Below are 27,173 nucleotides of genomic sequence, written 5' to 3'. Positions count from 1 at the left end.
ACTTGTTTGGGGCAAACAATTTGTTTTATCTAATCATTTGATTTATCTATAGACAGGAGAGCTCAGCAGGCCTCCGTGTTAATCTGCATTCTATCAAGCCCTGACTTGATCTCAAAAAGAACATAAAAGAGTTCATTTTAACAGATGAGATCAAGTCACAACTACTTCAGTTTGCACACAGAGGGGATGATGGTTTACTTTTAAATTACATTCATTTGGAATTTCATCATACCAAAAGCAATCACTGCTCACTGCCATTCTCTTCCATTAATCACAGAAGCATAACAAACATTATTGGACATGTTCTCTTGCACAATGGCCTTTCCTTCCAATCCTTTTGCCAGTAACTTCTAAGAACCCAGGCTATGCTTCACTTTCCCATTTTTGAATGCAAACAAGAAAAAAAGGGGCTCCCAATAAAAATACTGCCTTAGAGATGGTAGAAGAACTAAAGTCAGAAAAATGAGGTGGATGTTGTTCCCCTCTAATATAGCTTGATATAGGTATTTCTCTCACAATGAATAGTTTTTATGTGTTCCTCGTGTTAATACAGTTTCTTGAATACTGCTTAGGTAACAGATGTCATTTTATAAAGGAAATGGCACTGCTTTATGAAAAATGTACTGCAAAGACCCAGGTTTTGATTGTATTATTTGTTTTGTCAATCTGTTTTACTTACTAGTATCAATAGTACAAGCAGATATAATTTGAGGCATGATTGCATCATCTTCCATTTCAGCAATACTTTTGAGGGTGTGCCACAATTAAGTTATAGAAAATGAAATGGTCAGGAACACGCAACGCAACTGATATCTTTCTAAGAGCAAAGGACCATAGATACTACTTGTGCTAATTCATGCCAAAGGTTCATTTGATTCTGGCAGTCTAATAGCATCCAACCACATATGCATAGCAGCAAAAGCAAAACAACTATTAATAATTAATATGTAATTAATATAGCCGTGAGTCTATAATCCATCACTATTTTTACATAGCTGATAATAGGTACAATTCCTACTAAATTTAATTTTGAGAGATAAATCAATTAATTTACTATTTTTTGTACCAGTGCTTCTTAGTACAGACACAATTATGATAATGAAAAACAATCATGGTTTTTAAAATAAATTGCTAAACCAGAACATTTGAAGGAGAAGTGGTCTTTTTAATAACTTCTCTGATGCCTGATATTTCAGGACAAATTTGTAGTACTACAGATAGCCCTCAACCCATGACCACAATTGAGCTCAAAATTTCCATTGCTAAGCAAGACAGTAACTTTTGACCTACTTTACAACCTTTCTTTCCCTCAGTCATTAAGTGAATCACTGCAGTTGTTAAGTTAGTAACATGGCAATTAAATGAATCTGGCTTCCCCATTGATTTTGCTTGTCAGAAAGTCACAAAAAGTGTTCATATAACCCCAGAATAGTGCAACTGTCATAAATACATGCCAGTTGCCAAGTGTCAAAATTCTGATCACATGACCATGGGAATACTGCAATGGTGATTAATGTGAACCACTTTTTCAGTGCCATTGTAACTTCAAAAGGTCATTAAACAAATAGTTCTAAGTTGAGGACTACATGAACATAAGCATATATCAACATTAAGCACCAAAGATTAGGAATAAAATAAGAATACGTTTGGCATGACAACAGGTACTCTCTGATCATTTTCCAGACCACCCACATTTCAAAATTTCCTCCTCCCATGCTTGTCAGCCATACAGTAGGGATAATAATAACATATTTCAGGACTGTTCATTTACAATGTTTTCACATTTACAGGGTGAAAAATAAACCTCACCATTTCTGTATTTATTCAAACGATTTATATATATTACAATTAACTTTGGGCAGTTTATTATTAGGACTGCATTGTATTATCACATATTAAGCATAGTGCAGGAATAACACTAGGAAGAAGACTGTATTATTACATACAGTATTATTATATGAAGGTGGTGCAATGCTTTGAATTCTGAGGGGAAAATATGCTTTGGTGCATATGTACACTGAACTTTGAAATGTGTGTGGTCTGGAAAATGATCAGAGAAAACCTCAGCTGCCATCCCAAAACCATTCTTATTTTATTCTATATATCTCCTAATATTTGGTATTTAATGTTGACACGAATGAGCTGTTGCAGAGAGTAAGCACAGGTACTCCATGAGTGTCTCTCACATATTCTAACGCACCTTCTTGCTTTTGAATCCAGTGAGTTGCAAAGCAGTACATGAACTGGCATTTGCATAAATTGGAACAAACTTTTCTAATGCCAAATATGCTATAACACTATAATTTTTGTGAAACTTTCAATTTTAATTACTATAAAAAAGCTCTGCAAAAGAAAATATAACCAACCAAAGCACTTACAAACAAAAAAACCAGCAGCGTACCAACCCTAAATAATTTCTTTATAACCTTAAAACAAGTAAACCTGAAGAATAATTAGAAACCATATATACGTACATAAAATTGACAATGTCATATCCTTAAGGACATCCCAAACAACAGAGGGACAAAAGACCCTGCTCACTTCCTACATACCCTTGTAGGCTGTTAGGATGCTCTTTATCACTCCTGGTTGCTATTTTCCATCACCCATTATCACCACTACGCCAGTTTACATGAAACTGGCCAAACTTCTCAATTAAATGGCAGACTATACTTAGTTTATTTAATTCAAATGGTGGAAGGAAAGCAAAAATAATTTAAATGTCATTTTTTGAACTTCAAAACAACTTCAGGCAAACAAATTCTCTATGTATATGTATGTGCCTGTGTATGTCTGTGTGCGCGTGCGTAGGAGCTCCATTAAACAAGGACTCAGAATTGACTAACATAACCTGTAGCTTTCCAATCATATAAAATATATTGACAGGAACAGTCAGCATTTACCCCTAAAGGATCTAGAACTAGAACAATTAAGAGAATTGCATTCTCTTCTGAACTACATATTTATCTCCATAAAACTTGAAGATGCTAGTTATTGTAGTTATTTCTCATTGACTGATATTGTATATTCATTATTTCCAATGATGCTTCCCCATTCAGCCAACTTTGCTCCTATTTTTGTCACTGGAAGAGAAACCCTCCAATAGGTCACAACAAACCTCATGTTTCTACTTGTTGCTGTTTGTCTTTCTACAACAGCCTTTCACTAGCTTTCAGGCTATTTTTGATCATCTCTGTTTACCAAACACAGGCAAACGAAGGGAAGGATCAAAAACAGGTACACTATGTGAGGAGAGTGGAAGAAATGTTCATTAGAAAATGACCAATGACTCCAAAACCCATTCCCCCAATTTCCATATACTAAGTCAAAATTTCATTTTCTGCAGTTTTTTTTTATCTTGAGTCTTCTTGAAAACAAGAAATGTACCTGTATGCGCATAGACACTTGCATAAGCCAATAAATACTTTGAAGCTATAAACTACTAAAATATAACATCTAAGATTTAAATTAGCACAATTTGGAGTACATAAATGATTTATTTAATCCAGTTGTACTGTCGACCTCTTAAGTGGCTGATTGGATTGTTCTCAAGTCACATTCAAGTCACATTCTTCTTGGTCTGTTGTAGCAACTAAACCAGATAACTTCTCTTCTTTAATTGTATGGAATTGTCTTTTTTCCATGCTTTTTCATGCCCAAATAAAACTTCCCTTCCAGAAAACTTTAATGGGAATTTTAAGATGTGTCTCATTTTTCTTTGTCCTTGTTTATAGATAGGCAGGTATGCTCAGGAAAGAAACTCAGAGCTTAACATAAGCAAAAAAAGCCATACATTATACGCCTATGAATTGAAATTAACTAAAGAGTAAGTATCTAAACATTAACTCTTAAGAAATAAGTGCCTTTTCAAGAACATTAAAATAGGAAGACACTAACATTTATTTAAGTAGATATTTCTCATAGTCACTTGCTTTCCCTTTAGTTATGATTAGAAGTGTACTTCACTTGTTAATATTAAGAACTGTATTACTCTAAAAGCAATTGTACAATGTGACTGCTGCCATCTATACTCTACCATTGCCAGCATTGTTCATCAACATTGACAATGACATCCATGTTGGACTACAACCATATATTCTACTTTTAAAGATATTTCAAGTGGTATAAAACATAATCATTTGACTGGAGAGTCAAATAATGCCTACATTACATTAATTGTACTACATTTCCAAAGCTACTATGTTTCCAAAGACTCCCTAAAGTAATGATTTTAATCTTAAGAAAAATCTGAACACTTTGGGAGTAGTAATTACCACAGTGTTTATTATAACTGATATTTATTGTTGCACTACATATTATGAGTTTCGGTGGGGGGGTTTACTCCCTGAAAGGATGACTTTAAAAGTATTTATGATAGACAGATATTTTAGACTTTCACATTCTTCAACTTTCTAGTAATAGATCAGAATACTCCCATGACATAAATATATTCAAATAAAAAATAAACATCTAAAAAGTCATAATCTAAATGTGATAACCACCTTAGTATCATGAATCATCAGAGGTCATCCACAGAAATTGTTTTCAAAACAGAATTTGGTTCTGGAAAGTGAAAACTAGTATTGTAACTCTAAGGATCTTCTGGACAGTGTAACAACATAATCCATACTGCCTACCAAAGTGTTTGCTAAGCCTACTCACAGTTCTCAGACATATGTTTTACATGTCTTTGTGTCTCAAAGTTCATTTGCACACTGAAATTGAATCCTAGCAAGACAAGCGTTGCAAAAAAAAAAAACCTGGTTACAATTGACAATGGCCAAGGAGTGGGATTCTTCCAGTTCTCACCTATTTGCTAAAACCTGTTGTTAACTTTCTAAGCAGTTCAGAGAACCAGGTGTTGGAAGAAATCTCCTTTTGTTTTTTCCCACTTTACAGGACTAATCCTGTAAGGAAGGCAGGAAGGAAACATTCTGGTGTTGTTTCTAGCGTAATCTTTATTGCCCTGCTTCCAGAAACTGCCTGTTAACCCTTATTACATTCTTGGGAGTACATCTAGACTTCCTGTCTCCAGAGGTTTTTTTTTTCTTTGCTAGTACTTTCTTAAAGGGGAAGGGTTGTTTTAAGTTTTTTATGCTTCTGTTGGGAAGAAATACTCTCCTGTTGGGGTTCTTCCAGCCAGGATCAGCACTTTGAAGAAATAATTGAATAATGAAGCAGAGCTTCCGGAAAGCTTTTAATGACAAGGAACCAAGAAGAGTGACATTCAGCAAGGCTTCTTGACTAGCTAGAAAGATTGACATTCAAATGTGAGTTTACATACCCTTTCTGAGTTTTGGTCTAAAATTGGTTTTTGATGAAGTTTAATTTGGTGCTTGATGATGTTTAGTCCTGTGTTTATTGAGGGGATAATTTTCCCTGTTCAGCTTTGGAAGGAAAAAGATTGATCTCTGTTCCTGAAAAGAAACTGAGTTGAGAAATCTGGCTAATTCCTGTGTCTATTTGTTCTGGTAATTGGTTTAACAAGCAACAGCTACTGTTGTGATTTAATTATTTGTATTGTGTTTGAATTTTTTCCTGCCTCGTGGTTTCTTTTTCTATGTGGGGAGGGGGTCTTCCTTCATTGCTTTAGTGGTTCCTGGCACTGTCTTTTTGAGGTGTATTTCCAAGAGGCAGGGTGCAAGGTTGGCACTGATTTTTTTACTGCTTTTCTAGGGGACATGTGATCTTTCCTTAAATCTGGACGGTTTCCTTCGGATATCTTGTGATGCGAGTGAGACCAGCTGGTGTTTTTAAGTGGTGCAAATGGATCTAAGGATTGCTTCGCCTGGGTGTGCTCTTTCTGGAGAGTTTAAATGACCTCTCTGCTAAAGGATTTCAGTTTATGAGCAAGAGTTGGCTGCTGATAGTTATCATTGCATTTTAACTATTTTAATTCCTCAAGGTTCTCTGGAACCCTGCCTGATTTGTAATTACCCATGCTGCTATATTCTGCACCATTGAAGCTTCAGATACAGATACAGATAATCAGAGTTGGAAGGGACCTTGTAGGTCATCTAGTCCAACCCCCTGCCCAAGCGGAAGACCCTACACCATTTCTGACAAATGGCAGTCCAATCTCTTCTTGAAAGTCTCAACTGATGGTGCTCCCACAACTTCCGAGGGCAAACTGTTCCATTGGTTGATTGTTCTCACTGTCAGAAAGTTTCTCCTTGTTTCCAGGTTAAATCTCTCCTTGTTCAGTTTCCATACATTATTCCTTGTCTGGCCTATAGGAGCTTTAGAAAATAGCTTGACCCCTTCCTCCCTGTGGCAGCCCCTCAAATATTGGAAGACTGCTATCATGTCTCCCTTGGTCCTTCTCTTTACTAGACTAGCCAAGCCCAGATCCTGCAACTGTTCATTGTATGTTTTAGCCTCCAGTCCCCTAATCATCCTGGTTGCTCTTCTCTGTACTTTTTCTAGAGTCTCAACATCTTTTTATAATGTGGTGACCAAAACTGGATGCGGTACTCTAGGTGTGGTCTTAGTGCTCTTCAAGGGTAGTCCAATGTAGAACGCATTGTAACAGTCCAGAAAGGAGGTCACGAATACATAAGTTCCCACAGGGCCACCAAAGATGCAAAAGACATCCCAAATGCACAGTTAAAGCAAATAGGCACATATTTAAGCCGTCGTGGCACAGTGGTAGCACAGTGGTTAGAATGCAGTATTTCAGGCTAATTCTGCTGATTGTCTACTGTCAGCAATTCAGTAGTTCGATTCTCCCCAGCTAAAGGTTGACTCAGTCTCCCATCTTTCCAAGTAAAATGAGGACCCAGATTATTGAGAGCAATATGCTGACCGTGTAAACTGCTAAGAGAGTGCTGGAAAGCACTGTGAAGAGGTATATAAGTCTAAGTGCTACATTGGGATATAGCAATATTGAGATACAGCAATATAGGGATATAGAAAGATGCTAGAGGCAGATTTTCAGAATTCTAATAGTGATTATGATGTCACAAGGTTAAAATCTTTTGGGTTCCAATTACTAATGTTGACATACAGGAAAAAATATTTGAAGCTGTAAAGACAGAATTACAGTAGGAACATGGAACATTTAAAGTATTAAAACAGGAAAACTTAATACAGTGAAAGATGAAATGACCACAGACAGACATCTTAAGCATTGGTGACTTGGGATGGACTGAGACTGGACACTTTCATAGTTAGGAAAGATATATAGCAAGGAGCATATGTGGGTATAATGCAATCAATGACTAGTAATATCACTTAGATTTCATGGACAACCCTTTCATATGACAATCATTCAAAGTTTATACTCCAACCACCAATGCAACAAAAGATAAAGTTGATGAGTTTTATGATCAAGTGAAACTGAAAATGACAAAACATGGAAACAAGATGTACTGCTTATGAGTATAGGTGTATTGGAGACTAGAATGGTAAAAATGGAAACATGAAAGAAGTAAATGTAGTTGAATTATATGGCTTAGAAGGTCAAATTGAAGCAAGAAACTGACTTACAATTTCTAACACTCCAATGATTTCTTCATCACTAAGACTGTCTTCAAATAAGCAAAACAATGCTTCTATATTTGGACATCAACGGATATAGAAATCAAATTAACTATACCATTGGTGAAAGGAGATAGAAGAGCACAATTATAGCATCAAAGACATGACCAAGTGCTGACTGTGAAACAGATCATAAACTGCTCATGTGCAAGTTCCAAGTAAGCTAAAGAAGTAGTCAATCTTGAACTTGATATCATTTTGAACAAATGTCTACCAGTTTCAAGGAAAACTTCAGGAATCACTGAAATCCTGAATCTCATTGACAACAAAACCACTGAATGGTGGAATGAATGTAAATAAGTCGTTAAAGATGAATGTGAAAAAAGATTGCCCACAATGAAAAAATAGAACCAAACAAAATGTCAAAACAAAATGTGGAAGCTGTCAAGAAGAGAAGCCAAAGCCAAGAAAAATAAAAATCTCAGAAATGATCTTAACAAAAAGTTTCATAGAACTCTTAGAAGAGAAAAGAAGCAGTATTATAACAAAATATGTAAAGACACTGAAGATGGAAACAGACAGAAAAATAAGCAGTCTTTTAAAAGATCTCTGATCCCAATCTCAAATTGGTTTACTAAAGTTCATTGTACTAATGAACAAATGGTAACCGATTCAAAAGGGATCAAACAAAGATGGAGGAAGTAATGTATACTGACATACCGTTCAACAAAAATGTCAAAATCCAAGATACTTTAGAAGATTATCTCCTACTTATAAAACCCTCCAATACTAGAAGAAGTTGACAGCTTCATGGCACATAATCAACCATCCACTATAATCAACCACTATATAAAGCAAAATTAGCAGTATCCAAGTATTAAACAAAGGAAGATTAATTCAGAGATTGTGGAAACAGGTTTTTTTCCCTTCCATTCTCTAGCCTACAAAATAATCTCTAACCTACAAAATACTCTCTAATTTGTATGGGCAGATTTTATTTTCCAATCATCAGATACTCAGACATCAAAATACAACTTTATCATAGTTTCATTCTGACTAGCACTTTATTTCCGAAACTGTTATATGACTGAGAAATTGCCAACCAGCATTATTCTACTCAATTAATCCAATATGCAAAAGGAGAATAAAAGAATATGCTAATGTCTAAATTCATACATAATGCTAAACTATTTTTAGTCATAGTATATTGAACAAATCAGTCTACCTTGGAGAAGAACAAAGAAATTGTATCTTGTTACAGTGAATTTCTGAACTTCTTGTAACAGTGAAGAACTTATTTATGAATCTCTGGGTCTGCTATCTATTGTGAGATGCAACTTATAGTTCTATTTTTTACAACATTTTGTGTTTGAAGGATGGTTGACTGGGGACTCTTGCTTTTCTTTCTTTTTTATGAGAAGATTGTCACTAAATTGACTTCCTTTTTTGGATTGTTTGTTTTGCCAGTATGTTCTTAACATTTCTCGTTTTCCCTATGAACATCAGTGTTTCACACCAAAAATCTTCTAATTCACCATTCTGTTGCTACATCACCAACCAAGGGGTTACTGAAAGCCAACATAGAGCACAGGAAGATAACACCTTTTTCTGCTCATGCTTCCCAGAAACTAGTTTCAGAAATATATTTACCTTAGAAATAGAAATACATACCCAACATCCTTACTGATCACTGTAAGTACTTTTATCCGTCATGAACTGTGTAGTCTGCATTTTAAGCCATTCAAAGTTGCAATTAATAGTACATCCTATGGTAGCACATTCCATAATACAAGTATTCTGGGAAATTGTTCTTCAATGACATTGGCATTTTTTCTATTAAGTAAATGTAAATATGTGGCATGGCACAGGAATTCAGACTACAGTATTCAGTCTTGCAATCAGGAAGAAATTGGCTGCGGAAAGAAGACTGGTGGCATGGAGAGATGTAAAGCCAACAGAAAAAAAACAGGCAAACATAGTTTACTCTGAGCACCGTTTTCTTTTAAAGCTTCTGCTCTAGTCTCCTCCTGCAAGGGCAAGTTGGGACATAATACCAAACCATAACAATGCCGGGATTCAAAAACCAGACACGAGGAATCACCTTTAAAGCAATTTAGCATTCATAAATGAGCATCAAACCATACCACATACCATGATTTTTTATGGTTCAAATGCAAAAAAAACAGCAAACAGCAAATTACAAAACTGATTCTATCCGCTACTATTTCAAAGTGTTTGATGTAAAGGAAAGTGTGATATTGTTCTGCATTGAATTACATGGTGCATCATCTACAAAAATTACTCAGCTTTCTATTATATTCATGAACACTTGGCAGAAGCCAACAGGACTTGATTCGCAAGCATACATGGAAAGAAAATAAACTGCATTATTAGCTTAGGTTCATTCAGTTTACTAATAGGTACTCTCCCATAGAACTATTACATAACATGCCACCAGATATGCCAGGAAAAATAGCATTTCCAAGGGAAGCCAAACTTAGGTTGTGATATTAATGTATTGCCAATGTCTCATAACAGTTTGTCATATGATCAATAACTGTCTTTTGTTATATTATGCAGAAATTAGAGTTTCTTCCATTTTCTTCCATTCATTTCTAAAAGCCCAATGAATGGCATGCGTTTTACTTGAATCAAAGCAAATTATAAAATTTTATCAACATTTAACATGACAGTGGATTGGATTAACTTAAACATTTCGTAAAACAGACATGCAAGTATTTTTAAAAGTTCCTTTTCAACATAATATTCTATAATATTTAATTTCAAAATGCAAAATTATTGGTGGTTTATAGAACACTTATGCCTCTGCTATTAAAAAGAAAAAACAGGTTGAACTTGACTTGTAAGTTCAGTAATGTTCAAAAAGTCTAAGGTCGGCAATCATGCCTGAAGCAAATTCTTTAAACATTTTCTGACCCACCTCTGAATTGTTAGCAATCCCCTGCAAGGTTATATCCATAGCTATCCCTTAGTCCATTTGTAACATTCCAAAATCAAAGTTCTAATGACCCTTTTGCTGTTTATTCCAAAAGGAAAAAAATCCTTAAACTTGTATTTAAAGCTTCTTTTGCTAAAGATTGAAACTCACCCAGTGCTATAAAACTTGTCAATCCAAAGGTTCCTACAAGCTGAGAAACAGTTAACAAGCAATTTCTGAAAATGATTAGAAAAGGGATTATGCAAACTCACTGTATTTTTGAAGGTGCTAACCATGATTGGAGCAAAATATGGCTATTCCCTTGTTCTCCCAGAGCTCTAAACGGGTGGGATTCAAAAATCCCAGCAACCGGTTCAACGCCCAGAGTTGCTGGGTGGGCATAGCCATGGTGGGCTGGACCTACCGGAACTTCCGCGAGGGCCGTTTTTCGCCTTCCCAAGGGTCCAGAGGCTTCCCTCATGTCTCCGAGAGGGCAAAAACAGCATCCCCCGGGCTCTGGAGACCCTCCGGAAGCCGAAAACAGGCCCATTTCCCCCCATCCCAGAGTCTCCACGTGGATCCTGCACTTAACTGCATCGAAAATGGGCCACATGGAGACTCCTGGGAGGGGCCACCCAGTCGGTTTAAATACCGGTTCGGCGAACTAGATGCAAATTTAACATCCTGTTCGCCCGAACCAGTCCAAACCGGTAGGATCCCACCCTTAGCTCTAAACCTGCTAGAAGCTGCTGGCTTATGTTCCCTTTGAAAGGACCTACTGTATGGAGCACAGGAAGGCAATACTACGCACTGTCCTTGTTACACCAAATTTTCATTCCACCACAGTCTCCAGTTTGCCATTTCTTACCAGAAATCTGATTGTCAACAACTCAAACTTCTCAAATACCAAATGTAGAAATTGGGATGCAGCTTTCAATTGTTGAGAAGATTTTCTCTTTGAAATGCTATGCACAATGAATTAGAGCAGGTGACCAAGGGCTCTGAACCATTCTTTTAACGTCCTAAAGACAGACCCAAACTCCTCAAAGTAACAGCACTGCAAATATGCAAGTGTAGAAAACAAATGCCATTCTTTGCACTACCATTGCCACAGAACAGGATCTAACTTGTTAGCTGAATTCACATCATGTTTATACTAGTACTCAAGAGTTATCACCCACCTGCTTCAGTGCTACTAGATTTCTGATAAACGAAGAAGCCAAACAATCCTTATCAAGAGAATGAGAGCAATCAGAATGACCACATCAATTACAGAGTTTCCTCCATAACAGCAGAATAAATGGGCACTAGCAGGCCAGCTACCACAGCCTCATTATTTTTAGTGATTTCTTATCTCTAAGTATCAGTAAATGACAGGGGTGCAAACAGAATTTTACACCTTCATAACCTTGGAATGAGCCATTCTGAGTGGTCGGGAAGTGGATTGATTTCACAATAGGTCATTTTGAGTTCTACTTGCAAAAATCCCACAATGTCCTTATTTTTCTTAATACTTTCAGAACTCTCCTACAAAATATTAAATATGGGGTCTAGTATGGTCCATGACATACTGAGATTACTCTGTGGTGAACAACAGTTATGAGTTTTTGAGCTCTCAGCAATATGCTTTACCATATCTCTCATAATGAAATCCATAAATCTTCATGAGAAAATAAAACATGCCTGTTCTCGGATAGCACTCCACTTACTTAAAAAGATGAACCATGGAAAAGTATTCATACTATCTTTAGGAGCTGCAGTTTTTCTCCTTTCTTTAACCTTTCAGAGTTACAATGCAGGATTCTAAACCAGTTTCTTTTGTTGTTGTTGTTATTGTTGTTGTTGTTGTTGACATATTTATTTGGGATTTATAACTAATATTAGTAAAACTATCAATGAAACATATAAGCAGAATATTTAAACACAACATTTTACTTACTGAATATAAGGATGTCCTATTTTCCTTTAATATAAAGTCTTCGCAGGCCTCAGATATCCACTTTTTGTGCTACAGTTTTCTGTCAAGAAATAAGGCATTTTATCATCTTCATGAAATTCAAAAGTATGTAATTATAAAGGCATATGTAAAAGAGAGAGAAAGAGTGCATATACACACACAGGTGAACCATTCAATTTCAAAAATATTCAGGAAGTGGTCAGTCATTTATTTGATTAAGAACTGTCTTAGAATTTTTAACTAATTTAAGATTTTGACTGATATATTTGATGGGAAATTACATACACATTAATACAGTCCTTGTTACGGGTACTCCTTGACATACAACAGTTCATTTGGTGACTGTTTAAAGTAACAAAGGCACTGAAAAATATGACTTACAACTGGTTTTCAAAATTACCACCTTCATAGCATCCTTATGTTCACGAAATCAAAATTCAGATGCTTGGCAACTGGTTCACATTTATGACTGTTGCTGTGTCGCAAGGTCATGTGATCACCTTTTGCAACCCTTTGACAAGCAAAGTCAATGGGGAAACCTGATTCACATAATCATGTTCCTAACTTATCAATTGCAGTGATTCACTTAACGGCTGTGGCAAGAAAGGTTGTAAAATGGAGCAAAACTCACTTAACAAATGTCTCACCTAACAGAAATGTTGGGCTCGATTGGGGTCATAAGTAGAGGACTACATGTCTAAGTGATGAAAAAAGATATATATATGTATATATATGTATATGTGTGTGTGTGTGTGTGTGTGTGTGTGTGTATGTGTATGTGTATATGTATGGTATTCAGCTTTGTTTGGGTATTTTCCCACGTCATTGTAGTTGTGCTTTTAAAGTTGTAGCAACGTTTCGGCAGAATTTCATCTGCCATCATCAGGCTTCTGTATTGCGTTCGTCTGTGAGTCAAAGTCTGACAAAGTCTGACTCACAGACGAACGCAATACAGAAGCCTGATGATGGCAGATGAGATTCTGCCGAAACGTTGCTACAACTTTAAAAGCACAACTACAATGACGTGGGAAAATACCCAAACAAAGCTGAATACCATACATTTAAGTACCCGCGAAAACTTAAGAAAACAATAATCTTATTCTATATGTACTATCATTGATAATATATTAGATGCAACAATATTCCCTGCTAAGTATGAAAAATAACTTTAAAACGTACCTCAATCTTTTTTTTTAGAATTTTTATTTGGCTGAATCAAGAATAAAGTAATTATAGTTTTATATAGAATGTTTTTGAAACTATATAATCTATTCTGGTCCAAATAACATAATATGATTAGCACACATTTTAAGAACTTCTAAATATCTTGTAATATATTAAAAAAGAACTGCTTTATAATTGTTTTCATGCACTACCTGAGGACAAGGCAGTGTATTGCTGTCTTGAAAATAATCACCCAGCTACATATCCATTTTACTTGAAAAGAAAAATGCAATAAATAATAGGTTAAGGGGGGGGAATTCCCTGCAACTATAAGCAGCATTTTATTTTTTTAAACTTACAAACAACAGGTAGGAATGGGAATTAAGCCTTCTAGAATGTAATAATTCAAGTTTTTAGCAATTTGTAGATCAAAGACTGCAGAATTTGACTAATGCGTTAAAAACAATCAGGGAGGATGTCAGTATTTTATTTTTAAAAAGCAAAATCTTATCTAGCTAACTTGAAACCCATCTTGTAAATGCTATCTTTATACAATATGAATCTGGAATCCATAATACAATTGGGTTTCATGTTTCGAAATGATGTTGGCATCCAGCCATAGAGCAAAATTTTCTTTTTAAAATATGCTATGGATTAAGGAGGACTCCTGCAACCACAGAAGTCATAACACAGCAAACTGTGATCTGATTCTATCCTGGAACAATCATAGTCAACTTCCTATAAAGCATTCAAAGATTCAATTCCAGATAAGAACTTCCTTAAAATCACTAAATTGTTAGCACTTTGTTCCACCTCAATATTTTCAAACAATTGTCCTTTTATTTCCTTTCTCATTAAAATAAATAAATACAAGTTTTTATGTAATCTGAACAGAAATATACCAGCTGGAAATGCACTGAAAATTTCAGTTCAAAGACTGGTATTAACTGAAAAACAGCTAAATAGTTGAAGGTATTAAAGCTGTGCAATTTGTTCAAAAGAGGTACTTTGTAAAATATATGGTAGTGCACACGAGTACCTCTTTTTAAAACAGCCACATCAGCCTCACAACACCAATTGAAAAGCTGTTGCCAGGAGTTTCTGCAATTTGGGTGTATGCGTGACTAAAATGCTGGGCACAGCTTCTGAAGCAGCTATGTAAGTCTGTAAAAATATATCCCTGCTCTAATGGTTTCTCACCCTCTCAAAAAGAGGGCGAAAGAGGCTTCATATGCACTCTTGCACATGTATTTCAAGACTTGTATCGTTTTAGATGGTAACAATAATTAGCGCCAAAACTACTACACTTCAGTTGCAAAATATCTTATGAAATGCAATCAATTCAATGTCCTGTTTTCAAAACAACACAAAATAATCAGCTATGTTATCATAGCATGAACGCTACTTTTTGTGCAGTACTTTCTAAGATACTTCTCTGTCATTTTATTAAGAATGCATATTGAAAGAGAAAACCAGAAAGTTCAAGCACAGCAACATCTACACTACAATTTATTTTTATTTCATGCTTTCAAACTTAATGTTATTATTCACAAAGGAAAAGCACAATGTCTCATAGCCCAAGAAAATGTTTTCTGCACTCAAGCTATCTCACCCCCACCCCCACTGTTACTCCCACAGTAGTTTCAATATTACTTCAGTTCCGTTAAGATTCATACACAGCTCAGCTAATATCTGACCACTCTTGGCTTTGCATTCATCTGACCTCAATATACGTTGTTTGTTCAGAAAAATGATATCGTTTTGCAATGAATGAGAAAGCTTATACAACACGTTATATTTATAAAATAACTATTGTCAAATAGAAAACCACTAAGCTGAAAGTTCTATTTAGCCTAAGATATATCCACCCTAAGGGTTACACAATCATTTGTTTTGAAAAATTTCATGATGATATGAAAATTCTTTTTCCATGGATAAAATCAGAACCAATTGTTGAAAAAAATCTTTCATTTATATTCATATAAATATTAATAATATCAGTTGAGCAATATAAAAATCTTGGATTCTACAGGTAGTCCTTGACTTCCATCCAATTTTGTTTAGTGACCGCTCAAAGTTACAACAGCACAGAAAAAAGTGACCTACGATCGTTTTTCGCAGGACCGTTGCAAAACAATGATCAAAATTCAGGTGCTTGACAACTGTCTCATATTTATGATGGCTGCAGTGTCCTGGGATCATGTGGTCATTTATTGCAACCTTCTGACAAGCAACCTTAATGGGGAAACTGTGTTGCTAGCTTAACAACTGCACTCATTTACTTAACAACTGTGGCAAGAAGGGTCGTAAAATCAGGCAAAATTCACTTGTCTCACTGAGCAACAGAAAGTTTGGGCTTAACTGTGGTAATAAGTCGAGGGCTATCTATACCCACTACAGCAAGAGTCTTCAAACTTGGCAAGTTTGAAGACTTGTGGACTTCAACCCCCAGAATTCCTGAGTTAACATGACTGGAGGAGGAATTCAGGGAGTTAAAGTCCACAAATCTTAAAGCTGTCAAGTTTGAAGACCCTTGATCTACAGCAAATTAATTAACTTTTAAAATACTACAGGTAAACATTAATTCTAAAGTTTGTGAATGATATAAATGTGTACATTACACTGCCAAGTTAAATTCCACCTGAAATTATAATCCAAAAACTAAATAGTTTGATCATTACATGTTTCAGCACCAGTATAATAATCTCTATGAGTTCTTTCAAACTAATTCTGTGGTAGATAATTTTTTGCCCTCCAGATGTTTTGCTCAGAACTCCCATAATCCTTGCCACTGGCAATGTTGCATAGGAATTATGAAACTGCAATTAAAAACATCTGGAGGGCATAAATTTGCTCATTCTGAATCAAAGAAAACTTTTTCTAGAGCCATATTTTATATCTAAAAGCTAATCCTGTTCAGTTTCTTTCTTAATCTGAACATTTCACATATCAGTTTTTCTCTTTTGTGAATGCAATGGTTTAAAAAAAATCCACCATTATAGAGAGATAATGTAGGAATTACAAATTTATTCTTTGTTTCAGTAGAATACACTACCAATAATACAAACAGTTCTAAGAAACAGAACTGTTGCCTACAGGTAGTCCTCACAACAGTTCATTTAGTGACCGTTCAAAGTCACAATGGCACAGAAAAAGGTGACTGTCAGCCTCCAAGAATCCTTCTGCTTGTCTTTGCAGCTGCCATGGAAAGAATAATTGGGAGGGAAGAATAATTGGGCTTCATGGGGGGAAGGGTGCTGGAGGTTTAAATTGGTGAAATGTAAAAGATGGGATGACTATGCTTACTTGCTTACTGCACAGATGTAGCCTCTTATCTCTCTAGGCCAAGGTCAACCGTCCTGGCATATCAGATGTGTGAAGCACCAGCTGAAGATGCCCCACATGACATTACACACATCTCAGATTGGATGGTCAGTTTGAACTCTTGGGGGAGGGAACATGGGATAACTTTCAATATGTGATTTTTACGCCTATTGTCTCAGGTCTTGTATTTCTACTGATGCTACCACTTCCAATTTCAGTAAAAGTCCTTTTCTCTATAACAATGGAGTCTAATGTTTTCTTTCTTGGATTCTGAATGGAACCTCACCTGACAGTGACTGAAGACTGTTTTTCACACAATCATTGCAGCATCCACATGGTCATGTGATCAAAATTCAAACACTAAGCAACTGACTCATATTTATGACAGTTACACTATCCAGGGGTCATGTGATCACCTTTTGCGGCCTTTTGACAAGCAAAGTCAATAGGGAAGCCAGATTTACCTAACAACCATGTTAGTGACTTAAAAACTGCAGTGTTTCACTTAACAACTCTGGCAAGAAAGGTTGTAAAATGGGGCAAAATTCACTTAACAAATGTTTTACTCAGCAACAGAAATTTTGGGTTTAATTATAGTCATAAATCGAGGACAACCTATATTTTGAGGAAAGTAGCATACACTTGGAAACCCATACTACAGGTTTCATAAATTTATCAGTTTCCAAATATGATACGTCTCATTATTTATCTTTAAAACTGAATGCCTAAATCTGTTCAAGAATTTTTTTTTTCTATTTGAGTCCCTAGAAAGGCCAAATGACTATAGCATCAGAGAACTCATTGTCATCTTAGAACACTTGTCATGTTTTGAAACATCTAGAACAATTCAGCATGGCCAACTCACCATGGTCCCATTTGCCATGGCCAACTCGCTGCAGCCAATTCGCTGCAGGACAACTTGCCACAGGACAATAGTTACACTAGTATCAAATAAATGATGGAAGAAAGGATGCCACAGGAGGAACAAAATAAAATGTGAATGACAAAAATTACAATAATTTTTTAATTAATTTAAATACTTAAGTTGAACTGTCTTACAGGGAGTTGGCCACGGAAAGATGTCCCGCTGTAAGTTGGCCATAGTAAGTTGGCTGCGGCAAATTGGCTGCAGCAAATTGGTCACACCAAGTTGTCTCATTCCATGTTTTGCAATGGTAATTTGTTGAACCCCCATTATGGAAGGTTATTTTGGCCTGGCAGTCAGTATCCCATAACTAGGTTAGAAATGCATCTTCCCAAAAAACCCCAAACTCTCAGTTTCTAAAATACAGTACAAACTTGGTAATAAGACAAGTTAAAGAAATCCATTTTGATATTCAATGAAATCACCTGCAAAAAGAACATAATTTTTCCCAATTATATACAGCTTATGACTTTCAAAGTCCACAGGAAGCAAATGCATTATTTGAGATGATTCTTCTGGAATCAAAATTAATTACACCATAGATGAAAGGCAAATCATCAGAGGTTTCTCCATAGATCATGTTACAAGCCAACAGAGGAACAACTTGAAACCTCAATGGCTATACCTGTGATGGCGAACCTATGGCACGCATGCCACAGGTGGCATGCAGAGCCATTTGTGCGGGCACGCGAGCCCCGGGCAAACTTACCTCACTGCACATGCGCACACTTCCCAGCTGATTTTCGGCCCGTTTGAAGCCTTTTTCAGCCTGCTAGAGGCTTGAGGGAAGCTTCTGCAGCCTTTTCAGGATGAAAAATAGGCCTGTTTTGTCACTTCCTGTATTTCCAGAAATACTGGAAGTGACAAAATAGGCCCATTTTTCAACCTGCAAAGGCTGCAGCGGATATACCGTCAAGTCTCTGGCAGGCAGAAAAAAGCCTCAAACAGGCCGAAAATCAGCTGGGAGGCGCAGTGCAGGTAAGGGGGTGGCAGGGGGATTGTGCGCGCATACGCAGGGGGCATGGGGGGCCATGTGCATTGCCTTCTGGGTGCTGGCATGTGACTGCATGGGAGCACGTGCACAATTTTTGGCATAAGAGCCCAAAAAGGTTAGCCACCACTGGGCTATACCTTCTGTCAATGGCTCCAGTAAATGATGCTTATACTAAACTGCCATTGCCTGCTACACCCACTTGGAAGGTTTTTGTCCTTCTTTCCCATCATGGTAAAAGTTAAGGTTTCCCCTGTACAGTCATGTCCAACTGTAGAGTGCAGTGCTCACCTCCATTTCCTAGCTGAGAGGGCTTCCAGGATCATGTGGCCGGCATGACTATATGTCAAGGTGCACAGAATGCTGTTACTTCCCACTACAGAGGTACCTATTTATCTACTCACATTTGCATGCTTTTGAACTGCTAGGTGTGCAAGAGCTGGAGCAAGAATGGGAGTTCATCCCATCACACATTGTTTGGGTCTTGAACTGTCAACCTTCCAGTCAAAAAGCCCAGTATTTTAATCACCAGGCTGCCACATCCCCTCTTCCCATCATGAAAAACAGGCACAAAAAAGTGAAACAAGCAATTTTCATTTCCAACATGGGCCATAATGCAGTAACAGATCACCTCCAACAGATTGCTATAAAACCTCTCTTAGAAGGAAAAAAATTATGAGTCTGGACAGTGAGTTACATTCAAAGTTAATGTTACTGAATATTTGTGGTCTTCAAGAACACTCAATAAAAAAGTACCAAAAATGTTTACTGAAGTAATCAAAAAAATGTGTGGCCCTTTACCAATTTTATTATCATATACGCTTTCATGAATCGTATTTACCTCATCCAAAAGAAATATATCTCTAAGATAAACTGCATAATAAGCAATTCTTACATGAAGAAAAATGTATTGTTATAAATAGTAATCGTCTTCCTTTAAGAATATCAGCATAACAGATTATTGTATCTGGAAAAAGAGCAAAGGCTCAAAAGTGAAAGATATATTGTTGAAGGCAAAGCCTACCTTCTCTTTTATTTGAAAGCATGTGTCTGATGAAGAAGTACATTTCATTTACTGGGATAAATTAGTTCAATCTCAATCCATCACAGTCCACTGATTTCAGATCTCCATTGTGGACTACTGAAATCCATTTAACAAGTTTAATTTAATAAATACAAATATTAAGACTTCTGCCATTTACCTTTGTTATTTCTTCATTTATCATAGGCATCCTTCTGATTAGTGAAAAGTTGCTTCTCCAACATTATACCGTGTTTCTCCAAAAAGACAACCCACCTTGAAAAGAAGCCCTATCACGTTTTTGAGTGCATGTGATCAAATTAAGCCCCACCCACAAAATTTTCCCTAATTAAGACCCCACCCACCCCAGGGTGCAGGGGGTGGGTCAAGGCACACAGGTAAAAAATAAGCTAGGGTGGGGATTGGGGGATGGAGCTGCCCTACTTACCAGGCCTCGTACATCCCGACACCTGTCTCTCTTTCTTCTGCAACCGCTTCTTCAGCAGCCACTTGCTGCCACTCGCACGCATCATCCCCAGCCTCCATTTTGACATCAGAGCCTTCCAGAAAGCCCTCTGCAGCTGTAAAACAGGCTCCGGATGGACGCACGCAGCACCTCCATCCTCCGTTTCACTACCAGAGCCTTCTGGAAAGCCCTCTGCAGCTGTGAAATGGGCTCTGGATCGATGCGCGCAGCACCCCTGGCCTCTGTTTCACTGCCAGAGCCTTCCAGAAAGCCCTTTTCAGATGATAATAGAGGATCGATCTGGAGCTCTGTTATCAGCTGCAGATACCTTCCGGCAGGCATCTGAAGACAAAACAGAGGCTGGAATAATGTGTACAAGTGGTGCCAAGCGGCCGCACAAGAAATGGGCCAGCAGCAGGCTCCTGCTGGGCAGGCTGTCAGTGCTACCATCACAAGGTGAGTCAATAATTGGAACTATCCAAAAAGAAGGCCTAGCCATTTTTTCAGAGGTCAAAAAAAATAAGACCCAGCCTTCATTTTGGAGAAACATGGGTATTAGAAATTTTTTAAAAACTTTGAACGAATGGATAAAATGATATGGATTAAGTATATTTAACCTAAGAAAACAATTTATACCTGCGCTTTCTCTGGTTAGATTCTTCATTCTCAACTTATTGTTTGAAATATAGTTTATATACTGGGGTTATAAAAATTCAGTGCAATAATGGAAATGTTGTCTGATGATTATAAAATTTTCTTCAACTTTAAAACTGTTTCCTGCCACACAGGAATTTATATCATATTTATAATAGATTAGACCTGTAGACTCCTTCCTAGATTCCTGTTGATTGACAGAAAGGAACTTTATGATTCACCGAACAGATACATTTCTTTAAATATTATGTTTCTGCCTTACGGTCACAATAAAAAACATTTGTCAGTAAACGTTGTCTTCGACTTACGACCATAATTGAGCTTGGAATTACAGTTGTTAATTTATGCTTGTTGTTAAGCAGGTAACATGACCATAAACAATTTTGCAACCTTTTTTTGTAGCTGTTAAATAAATGCTACAGTCATTAAGGAAATCCATTGTCCATAATGGGTCTTTTTTTTTTTGCCAGAAACCAAAAGTAAACATCACTTTCTGGCAAAAAAAAATGTCATAAACTTTGGTTGCAAATGTGGGCCAGTTGCCAAGCACCCAAAATGCAATCATGTGACTGCCAGGAGGGCTGTTAAAATTTCAAATCCTTTCCCTCAAGCGGTTTGGTTAACTTCAACTAGTTACTGTGTGTGCACATGACTTCAAATCAGTCTTGACTCCTGGCAACACCCTGCTTAATCCTGTCAGTTTGCTTGGCAAAAAAAAATTTCTGTAGTGGTTTACCACTGCCTACTTTCTAGGGCTAAAAAAAAGTGACTGGCCCAAGGTTACCCAACTGGCTTCATGCCAAATGCAGAATTAAAAATGAATTTTTCAGAAACATGATCTATTCCACATTAAAAGCTGAAAAAAATACAGCTGCATTTTTTTCATATAATGTATCCTATGGCACCACATTTATCAATTCTCAAGAGCAGAGTGACATTCTGAATTGCCGAATGGCATACTCTACTGCTTGACTATAAGTACTTATAGCTTCAAACTAGTTTGCTTAAAATTTACAAAATTAACCTTATGTAGAAGGCTGTTTTATAATATATTTCCATCACATTTTCCTGGGTTTTTCACAAGTTGCAAAAATTATATCATACAATAAATAGGACTGAATGTTAAAAGTAACCAATTTGGTTAGATGGAATACACAATAAAAATGTGACAGGCACCATTTATTTGAAATTACCTTCCTTTTCAAAATATATACAGGTATTCCTCTACTTATGACTATAATGGAGGTTGCCCATTACAGTCATAAGTTGTTACAGTTGTTAAGTGACGTGCTCACATGATTGCCTCACATAACCAGTATTCCGGCCCTACCAGGTGTTATTTGCCAAGGACAGATCATTAAATGGAGTGAATTATTTTCCTTGCATCTTCTTGGAAGGAATTGAAACTACAGAAATAAGTGAAACTGTATATTGACCAACTATTATCAAATGAAGAATGCAATTGAATTTTAAGGATTTTTTTCCATTAATTTACATCAATGTTTTAATTGTGTATTATTTATTCTTGTAAACTAGCATTAGAATTTTTTTTTAGAAAAAACATATACTTTTTGTTTACCATAACTCTTATATTATCTACCCTTATCATAATGACTTCATCATTTCTTATTCCATTGAAAGACAAATAAAACTGTTTAAGAATAACTTCAAACAACCTACTTAAGTTAAAACTCAAAACTCTTTTTCCTGAATCACATTGCCTGAAAGTTTAAATTCAAAATAACTATTGTCATTATAAACCTAACAAGTTACTTGATTAAACCACAGTTTGGAGGTTTTACTTGTTGAAACTACTGAAGTGCTATCCTAATGGCCTGGTGTAGAGATAAACAGAACATTCTAGAATTCTCTAGAACATTTTATTCCTGGTTTGACAAATCTTCTACACTTCTACCAGTGTCTTTCAGATTTTGCTTAAATTGAAAAGAGAAGCATCTTTCATAAAGATTACCCCACATATTCAATTTTACAAAGTGCTCCATTTTCCTTTTAAAGCAATTTGAAGGAGTGCCCTCATAAACGAATATTTTACTGTGGGCTTGAGGTTGAGCAATATGACATAAAAACAATACTACTCCCTAAGAAAGCAGTCTTTACAAATGAATATTTACAGAAAACAAATAATCTAGCTCTCAAATCTGTTTAAAACAAATGGTAAAGAACCAAAAAGGAGACAAATAGACCACTAGCAATCCATATTTCCTGAATTTCTAATTAATTACACAGCTTACAAAAATCCCTAAGAATGGGATTTACATGTCCCAGAAGAAGCAATCTCATTTCTCAGTCAATTACATAACTAAAGTTGTCACTTCAAATGTAGTGTTTGCATATAATAGAGAATCCCCATCAGCAAATAAAAATACTAATTTATACGTAAACCTATTATTATTAACATACAACAGGTATAAGAATCATCCTAAAAAATAAATTATCACCAGTGCATTTCTATTTCTCACAAAATTTCATTTAATTAAATATAGTGTTTTACAATTTTCAATAACCTTGCTTAACCTGATGACCTTCAGATATGTTGGCCATTTCCCACAATTCTTCAATCTTCAATTTTTTCCAAGTATCGCCACACTAATTTGTTCACGATTATTGTTACAGTTCAACATGCCAATACTGTACCCTAGCTTAATTCCTTTAAATGCTGTTCCTAAATGAGAAAAGGCAGAAAAGCTATAATGAAAAAAGCAGTTGATTTTTACACACTTTCATGTTAAAAACAAGCAGATGCAGAAAAGGATCGAAACTGAAACAGAAAAGGAAGGGGTGTTGTCAGTTAGAAGCGATAATTTTTAAAAAAAATCTCTGTATTTCAGATGGTTAACTATATGCTTTTCTATGAGAAAAAGGAGGCGGCTTTCTGGAATGAAATCAGACAATTCTAATGAATTGTAGAGATTCTGAATTCATTTAGGTAACCAATTTTTAAAAAGATTCAATATTTGGAGAAATACTGACAGTTTTAAGATCCTTCAGCTGATAAAACTCAAGAAAAAGGGATGTACCTCACAACTAAAATAATGGTTTGGCTAAAAGCAAAGTTTGTCTGCAGTACACAGTAACATTCCAGCAAATAAAAATATCAATGGAATTTAGTACTTCGAGAGCAGCAAAAGACCGAATAGTGTGTATACTATAGTATTTAGCACATCGTATGTACAATATATATAGTATATAACAGTGGTGGCTAAACTTTTTTGCTCCTATGCCAATAATTGCATGGGGCTCACTTGCACGCGCTTGTGTGCCAGCACCCAGAAGGCAATGCGTGTGGACCCCCAATGCCCCCTGCACATGCACACATGAACCCCCCCTCGTGCACCGCACATCTACACAATTTCCCCTCGCACGCCATGCGTCTACGCATACACATGCTATTTCCTCCTCATGTACTATGTGTTTTTGCGCATGTGTGCGTGACTCCCCCCTTATGCACCGCACCCCTGCGCATGAGCACGCGATTCCCCCTAATATGCTGTGCATCTTTGGCATGCGCGCGCAACTCCCTCCTCACAAAGACGATGATGCTTGTATGACTTTTTCTATGGGTATTTCAAGTATACTTTTGACTGCAACTACAATACAATTTCAAATATACAATAATACCCTAGAGGTAATATAGTTACAATACTCCTTATGAAGTCTAATTCCGAGTGACTATAAGACATATCCATCTTGTCTTCTTGGCAAAAATTCAAAAGCAAATTGGCATTAGTGCCTTCCAGCATGGTTTTTAGAACTCAAAGACAACATGTGAATACAGTGGGGTAAATGATTATGGATGCTTCTATTCCTTCTAATGCTATAGTCTGGTTTTTAATGAAGATCAAAGAACCAAGTTGTTAACAATCTCTATGTTTTTAAAATTATTTATAGCTAACATTTTTCACAATCACATCAGTCTAAGCTTCATTATTATCTGGCAGTCCTACCACTATTAGTGTATTATTTATAAATTGAGGAACATATATACACACAGATTGAAGAATAAATTGAATTTACTATTTATACATGGAGGAGCTTATACTGCACCAATGATGGTTAGGTAATGAAACATCTGTCAGCAAATAACTAACCTCAGAGGCCCCCAAGGACTCCACATATATACATAGCAAAGAAGTGCAAGCCCAAGCTATATGTCTCGTCTTCCTTCTTAGAAAAGAGTATTACAAAGATTACAGTTACATTACTAGAAATAATATATATGGAATTACAGCTCCAATAATTTCTTCCACTGAAATTATGCATATAAATAACACAGGTGAAAATTAAAGGGGTTTTGCTCCTTTACCTATCATAGAATCAGAGCAAAATTGCTTTATTTTCTTATGCATGCAAATTGGGGATTGTTCAGGAGACCAAAGATCATTTACAGATAAATGATCCTTTGAGGAACTGAACCTGACAAGATTATACAGCCCTGCGTATTTCCGAAGCAGTTATACAGTCTTTAAAGAAGAGAAAAAGGGTGTTTGTACTTACCTAACACGCCCGTTCTCTTTGAGCTGTGAAGAGCATCCAGTAGTGGGAGGTGCTTCAGTCTCTGCATGTATAGGCTGGGCTTAATTTGTGGAATGCTCCTCTTCCTCCACGGGACTCCTCCCCAGCGTTCCCCAGTTTTGGCGAAGACGAGAAAATAAACACCCTCGCCCCATATGCCCTAACAATTCGTTGGCCGAAACAGGACCCCACCAGATGGAAAATGGGTGGGGCTAGATGCTCTTCACAGCTCAAAGGGAATGGGCGTGTCAGGTAAGTAGCAACGCCCTTTCTCCCATGAGCTGTTCAGAGCATCCAATAGTGGGACATACCAAAGCTTGGCCTGTCCTATGGGAGGGACTCTGTCTGGTTTGGAATCCTCTCCTGGTCCCTGTGGACCCATTGTAAAACTCTTCTGCCAAAGGAAGCCTCAGCGGATGCAAACACATCTATTTTATAATGCCTAATAAAGGGCGATGGAGAGGCCCAGGTTGCTGCTCGACAAATTTCAGTTATTGGTGCCTGCGTGGCCAACGCTACCAATGTTGCGACGCTTCTGGTTGAATGGGCTGTTATGCCCCTGGGCACCTGCAGTGATTGAATCTGATATGTTTTCGCTATCGGAGCCTGTAGCCAGAGGCCTAATGTGGAAGATGAGACTTTGCAGCCTTGAGTGTTTGGCTGAAACGACACAAATAAAGCTTTTGTTTTCCTGAAAGGTGCTGTGCGGTGAATATATATTTGCAATTCCCACCTCACATCAAGTCAATGCCATTGTAGCTCCAACCCTTGATTTGGTCTAGAACAAAAATTAGGGAGTATCAGTTCTTGTGCCCTGTGAAAAGTCAAATTGATTTTGGATATAAACGTAGGATCTGGACCACCCTGTCTGAATGGAAGACAAAAAGATTTGCCTGATCGACAAAGCTGCCAGTTCTGATATATGAAAAGCAGAAGTTATCGCTACTAGAAAAACTACCCTGTACATCAGAAATTGGAGACTCGAAGATTTCAAGGGCTTGAAGGGACACTTAGTGAGTGCAGCGAGGACCTTGTTAAGGTCCCAAGTTGGATAATGGTGAACCACTGGCAGATGTAAATTTGTGGCTCCTCGAAGGAAACTCCATATGCGTGGGTGATGAGAGATGGTAGACCTTCACAAGTGACAACCGATGCCAAAGCTGTCATCCGTCTTTTCAACGTATTTGATGATAGGCCCTTGTCAAGCCCTTCTTGTAAAAACTCTAGGATTTGAGCCACTGATGGAGAGGTGGGATCAATGTGAGACTTAGTACACCATTTGCAGAAACTGGACCATGTGGCATTGTAAATGCGAGTTGTTGAGGGGCGCCTGGCAGCTTGGATGGTGGCTATGACTTTGTTAAATAACTGCTCGCTCTTCAGACATCTCCGCTCAACCTCCAGATGGCTAGGATGTTGAAGGGGTCCCTGGGTCAAGGAAATCCTATCCGGTGGAATTCTCCATGGTTCTGATGAAGACAGACTGCGGAGGTCTGCGAACCACGGTCGTCTGGGCCAGTATGGTGCTACTAGCAACAGCTCCGTCCTCTCTTCCAGCAACTTCTGAATAAACTTGGCGATCACTGGAAGTGGTGGGAATGCGTACAGAAGGCCTGGGGGCCAACGGCAGCGGAATGCGTTTTTGTTCTCTGCTCGTTGTGAAGGGTACCTGGAAATGAATCTCAGGAGCTGAGAGTTGAGAGGGAAAGCGAACAAATCTA

General features: G+C 37.0%; 1 protein-coding gene across 8 annotated transcripts in view; it reads right to left on the bottom strand.

Annotated features, from left to right (window-relative positions):
* Positions 1-27,173, bottom strand: part of ATXN1 (ataxin 1) — a 228,191-nt gene that overhangs the window by 170,101 nt on the left and 30,917 nt on the right. For all 8 annotated transcript variants that reach the window (XM_026699566.2, XM_087930909.1, XM_026699563.2 and 5 more), the window contains one exon: positions 12,357-12,435. The gene's annotated coding sequence lies outside the window, so the exon portion shown is untranslated. The remainder of the gene's footprint in view (positions 1-12,356; positions 12,436-27,173) is intronic.

The sequence above is a fragment of the Pseudonaja textilis genome, chromosome 3, assembly GCF_049901715.1.
Source record: "Pseudonaja textilis isolate UNSWEBS1 chromosome 3, rPseTex1.2, whole genome shotgun sequence".
In the NCBI taxonomy this organism is placed as follows: domain Eukaryota; kingdom Metazoa; phylum Chordata; class Lepidosauria; order Squamata; family Elapidae; genus Pseudonaja; species Pseudonaja textilis.
This window is presented reverse-complemented; position numbering and strand designations above follow the sequence as displayed.